Source organism: Pholis gunnellus (assembly GCF_910591455.1).
Source record: "Pholis gunnellus genome assembly, chromosome: 6".
NCBI classification, from domain to species: domain Eukaryota; kingdom Metazoa; phylum Chordata; class Actinopteri; order Perciformes; family Pholidae; genus Pholis; species Pholis gunnellus.
Window position 1 is genome coordinate 18,063,314 of NC_136532.1, and position 6,591 is coordinate 18,069,904.

Sequence of the window (6,591 nt, forward strand, 5' to 3'; positions counted from 1 at the left end):
GATTGCCATTACATTTTGTACAGGCATTTACCGATTGCATTCATGTATTCTACAAATTGCGAGGTTCTTGGGATTTTTCGTCTAAAGCTACCAGCAGGTTAAACTTTTCACTGGTACTGTGCATTTTCTCAACAACTATTGTTGATGAATTGTAATACATTTGACGATCCCCTGACTTTTCCCATGTAGTGCTATCATCAAGTCAAAGTTTTAAGTTGTCTAATACTTTGTTTAATGACCAAAAACCTGCAAAACATCATAACATCAGCCTCAGCTGTAGTTTTGTGCTGTATGTTAGCATGCCAACTGGCACAACTAAGATGGTGCACAGGGTAAACATTGCCATGTCAACATTAGCATTGGCCATAGTGAGCTTGTTAGCGTGCTCATGTTAGCATTTATCCCAAAACACCACAATCCTCTGCAGTCTCACAAAGCCACAAGCATGGCTGTAGATTATTATCCTTGTTTGTATTTTTCTTCCTGTCAATAAAAGATGGTGGTATGTTTGACAGGACCCTTGTGCACAATGCCACTACGTGGACTAGTCTTGACAAAGAAACATCACACAGCCATTATACTACAGTTATATACCTCCATAAGTCACTATTTGCTTCAAGTTACTTTATGTTTTTCCTTTAACAAATAAGCTCACAAAACACACCTACAAATCTGGCTTGACTACAAATCACCATCTACTTTACTTGCACTAAATGAAGCTAGAGAAGTTAGTAAGTGTTTTTCAAAAGAAAGCAAGTAAAAAAACAGGCGAGCCTCAGCTGTGAGCCCTGAACACAGCCGTATTGGTGTTCAGCACCATGGAGAGTTCCCCTGGGACAACAACAGTAGCATGTGGCGAATACACGGTTTAACTATTTCTCTTGCTGCTGAGACTCTCCACTGTGAGTTCAATGCACCGCAACATCTTGATGAAATGAGGTGCACATGCTACAGCATCATTTCTGCAATAACTAATTAACACAGAAGGCTTTCCCCATCCTATTCTCAGCGTTCGGTCTTCTGATCTTTTGTAGTTGGGAAAGCTCTGTGTATAATCTCTGGCGAGCAGGGGTAACCTCATTACTCTCTCTCTTTCATCCCTTGTTGTGTTGAATATGCATGATGCGTAATGATGGGTATTAATCCTGCCTATGGCTGAGCAAAATAAAAACTGCTAACGTTTTCTACCGGGGGTCGATTCTATGAGAAACAGAAGATATCTGACGGAGATATCAAATATAGACAGACATGCACAGGAGTAAGACTTGCTCCAGGACGAGTTTTAAAGCAGCCTCTGTTCTTCTTGCGAAGTCTTTTAGGTTAACTTCACATCTAATAATGACTCTGAATACTAATCCTTTAAGAAATATGCAGGCACACAGTGTGCTACAGCTCAGCTGAGCTACATTATAATAAAAGTGATGGCCACCCAAAAGAAAAGGCACTTGACTTTTTACTGGGAGCAGTTATGCTTAGAAACAAACAGTACATCACCTCTAACTGTGGCACATACTGTAGCTTTACAGCTAATTTGTTGCCTCTCAAAATGTCAGCAGTGCTCCCTGAGATATAAAATGTCCTTTTTCTTATTATTGTGTGTTTGTTGCTTTTCCCCAGCCAAGCCACAGCCAAAGGAAAGGCCATTAAGGAGGCTGGGGGAAAGACTTCTAATGTTGAGTGTTGTCAGGGAGGATTTCCCTCTATTACTCAACATCCGAGCACTAGTTTCACTTAGCACCATGTAGTATATGACTATACTGCCCAGACAGCCAGTAATCTAGTGCAGCACAGCAAGCACTTGTGATTTCAGATCATTTGAAATGGCAGAGTAAGTTACATAACCCCTACAGCTTAAGTCTCTGTGCGCAGGCACAGATGCTTGCACTCCACTAATACTGTACTCGCCTGCCGCCTGCAAGAGTGTATCTGTGTGTATGTGTGAGTGTGTGTACTGTGCATGTGTGTGTATGCACAGCAACATGCAGGCTGACTGCTGAATCACACATTTACAGGAAAAACAAGAGTAAATCCCAGAGGTCAACAAGTACATTCCTCCACACAAGACAGAGAGACCAAGAGCAGATAAGAAAGGGTGAAGAGTGAGGTGAGGGGGGAAAAGAGTGATAGTGAATGAATCGTATGATCATGTGATGCAAACGTAAAAGCAGGGAGACCTAGATGTGATGCAAATGAAAAAGAAGGGAGAATGGGCGAAATGAAAAATGGGATGGAGGCAGGATTTACCGTCTAAGCTCCTCAGCTCTGCAGCATTTTGTCCCGGGTGTAAGACCTCGGCGAGGCGTCCTCTATCAGGCATATTAAACATCATGCAGCAGTGGCAAAAGAAGTAGCCTAGTCTGGATTCCACTTCCTCGCCGCATTTCTCTCTCTTCTTTTTCCTTTCACATTCTTTCTCCCTACCAGGATCCACAAGAATTGGCGTGCTGCAGAATCAGAAATGAAGCTGCCACTATCAACGTGGTCTGACCTCTCTGAGCAACCGAACGCGACACTACCTGCCTGCTGATGTCTTATGAGTCTCACGCTTATGAGTCTGGAGCACAAAAGGCGGAGGAGAGAAGAAGGGGGCCCAGCAGGGGAGAAGTGAATGAATGATAATGAATGAGGAAAAAACAACAGACAAAAAAACCCAGAAAGAGGAACTATCCTGCTACTATCAGAGGCCTTTATAATGAAAGGAGTGATGGAAGGAGAGTGACGTGAGAAGAACAAAAACTAGGATTAGAAATGAAAGTTTGCTGTAGGAGGCTAATTTGAAAGAGCAGGATCAGTGTGTGTGTGAGAGGCTCCAGAGAAAAGACTGTAAATCTGATAATCCCACTGCATGAACACAAAGATGTCAGATGAGACTTTTACCTTAATGGAAACCAAACAATGACTCATGCAGCCACAACAGACTCCAGAGATAAAGGAGGGTGCCGTTCAGTGCTGTGATGCCGATTCATTATGAAAATACTGGATTCAATAATGAACGGTTATAAAGCCACTGTATGATCAGAAAATAAACAGGTTCTATTTTTTATATATTTTATAGAGTTTTGGCTGCTCAAACCATTTCGCTGACCAAAGGTCCACAGAGAGAACATCTGATGATTACTGCTGCAACCAAGCAAATGCTGGAAGCCCACTGTTGTTGCCCACTCAGACAGACACGGAGGCTTACTCATCCCCAGCTGGATTTGCTGGCCAAGCTTCGGCAGACTGTGATTCGGTTCACATGGTAACCTTCATCTTTCATGGCAGCTCAGTAAATGCTATGAACCAAAAGGCAGTTCTCTTAAAACATGCATCACCTCTGCAGCTTTTATTGTGACTTTATAGAGAAAACTTGTCTCCCCAAAACATCGACCTCACAGTACACAGTGCTGATGTGTGCGTGGGCACTACGAGAAGTCATTTTAAATATGTGCATTGTAAACTTTGAGGATTGACTCCCTGCACCATGGTGTTTGATAATAGTCCAGAGATCTATAGCACTTCAGAGGCTCACAGCTAGCTCAGTCACATAGATACAGACACAAGCTGAATACTCTAAAACTAGGAACAAAACATGCCAGGAGGGCATCCAAGTATCTATATTTCAGTAATAATTATAATTATTGCAAATTCAACCAAACCCCTGCATATTTGCAAAAGCTTGCAGGTTTTTTAAATCCGGTAAACATTTCTGTTTACTGTCAATTTACAGCCATTTTTCATATTAAACTATTATACGATCTATTCCTGAAAAAAATATATTAACTACCACAAATGCTCCCAACGTGCTGTCTCAGACAGAGTTCACTGCCAGGCTGGATTATCACTCCCAAAGAAGTGCTACTAAAAACCAACAAAGAAAGCTTCGAATTGCATCCCAATTTTTCTGAACAGTCCCTGCACAATCAATCACTTTGGACAGAATCACAATTAACAGTGTGAGACCCTGCTGAGACTGATATTTCAAAATATAAACAACCCAGCAGGCGTTTTACAAAAATAACTGTCGTGGTGGCCAAAATGAAAAAGAAAAGATGGGATAGTACCCATGGAGCGGACAACGACAGAACAGTCTGTCGACATCAATTGAAGGTCAAAATGTTTACTGTTAAAGTTTACTGTCAAAAGACGAGAACATGATTCAAACAAATAACTAAAATAATGCTGAAATTCATTACGAGAGATGTGTTGCATCACTGGGTTGGAGGCGTTGAGGCACCCAGATGGCCTGTGTGTAAACAGACAACACTGAGACCAGAGCGTCACGGCTGGCTCAGTCTCATTAGAGTGGCCAGTAGCCGTGCAGGTAGATGAGCCACTGAGATGATCGACTGTTCTCTGAGCGGTCCAGACAGAGTGTTCAACCCTCAGGAGACGGTGTCAACATAGGAAACTGAGCAGGGGAGCAAACACAGGAGAACAAAGGAACCATGAATCAAGACCCACTAGTACGATGCATCTGTACACACAGGAAATCAAGGTACTTGTGGGGCGCAATTAACCCATTAGCAATAGCAGAGGCCTCTTTCTATTCTTTTAGCAGCCTGTTGGCCACAGATACAGAATGTACACAACGTAATTAGGTGATGTAAATTTCAAACTACTGTGAAACTGGAAACAAACTTCCATTGTCTGTAAAGCTGATAAATAACTTGATTTGCTGTCATTCCAAATGTCTTTGAAATAAATAAGCTTTCTGTATCTGTAAGTATGCTTAATATGTGTTGCATGCTATTTGCAGAGTTAACAATCACTATAGACTAAATAAATACATTTAAATAAATAATTTAGATCCAATGTTAAAAGCTTTCTAAAGAACTTTGCTCGACAATATGTTTGGTTTTGTACTTGGCAATCATTTTCCAAAGGTTTAATGGCGAGTGGCACACAGAAATGAAACATAAATGAAGCAGTTAGGATACATTTGATTATGTCAAACTAATAGGCCTCAAAGTTAAGGCCCCTGTGTGTCTGGACCACAACGATTATGAAATGTTGCTTTGACTGCAGGTATTGATATGGATGTATAAATTACACAATACTCGGTTATAAAGGATTCACAGCATTCAGTATACATTAGTGGAAAGTACAAACAGACAGATTACAAGCTCAACCAGACATATCAGAAACAGACATGTTTTGGTAAAAATCTCTGTTAAAAAATAAGTAAAAGGAGGAGCCATCTTCCTCGTCATGCTGCCTATTTGGACGGAATCCCTCACTCCCTGTCTACGGGGGGGTTGTGCTGTCACATCTGCGCCCCTCTCAGTCAGAAGCCCACAGAGAAAGAGAATCTCACAAACCTGCCATGATCAAATTAATTCACATCGAACCAGGCTGCCTGTTTGTCTGCACACTTGGGCCCCGACCAGATAAGCTGATTATAACAAAATATTACATGCTGTCCTATTTGTTCTGATCCAGTGTTATCCCAATGTCTCTGGTAATGCAAAATCACTGACCTATGAAATGTCAAGGTACAATAAGATGGATAATTATGAGGTACATACAGCGATCCTTCAGATCCAAACTGGTGCAGCCTTTGACACGAATGGGACTGTTTAAGGTGTGAGAATTATGTCCAATAATTTCATCTAAACCTGCAATGTATAACATGATTGAGGAGTCACAGGAGCACAGGGACTCCATCTTCCACCCACTGGGTTATCACCTGTGCTCTACTGTGTCAGACAGCAATACAAGCGCTGTGTTGATGCCGTTGTGATTTTGTGATTGATAGCATTAGTGCAGCAGACTCTGGTACACAGTCTGCACTAACCAACACAAGCTCTGATTGTACATGTCCTGAGTGAGACAGTGAGACCGCGGGCTGGTCTAGGCGATGGGGCTGTCACCAGCTGAGGTGGCCTGTCTCCCGCTTTGATCCTCAGCCAGAGCCACAGACATATGCTGCTCCATCCTGCAGGGAGGAGCTGTACTGGATGCAGGGAACAGCTCTCCATTGCCTTTCCATTCATTAACTACATTTCAACAGCTGCCGACCAATTAGTCGTCTCTCCAGATTGCAAACCCAATATAATGAGTACACCTTAACTTTTATACCCTTTGTCAAAGGGGAACAAACTTAATGTTGGCAAAATATATATATATAGATATGGTCAAGAGCTCAAATATTTTTCCTTTTAGTTCAGGCGGAGAATGAGCGGATCATTATCAACCTCGGCACCAGGCTTAAACATCTCTCCCCTCAGCCCAATGCTTGCCAATAGCTGCTGTCAGTCTGGCCCCACAGCCGTGTCCATTAATGGGTCTTTAATGCCAGAGAAAGGAAAATGGAGAGGGAGGTCGTACGTGGTCTGGTGTAGAGGATCATCCGCGTGTTAACGTGCGAGTTAGAAAGGCTGCCTGTCTGTGAATTGATCATTATGGAGGTGTCAGACTTGGCTTTATGGCCTCAGCAAAGCCAGACAGACTCTGATGTGAGGAGTTTTTACATTAGGGTGTGGGTGAAGAGATCCTGTGTCCAGTAATGGAAGACAGGTGGTGCCCAGGAGGAGATAAAGAGTGAGGCGCTCACCCCACAGGAGTCTGGCACAATCGCAGCAGAAACAGACGCCTTTGCAGCCCATCTGG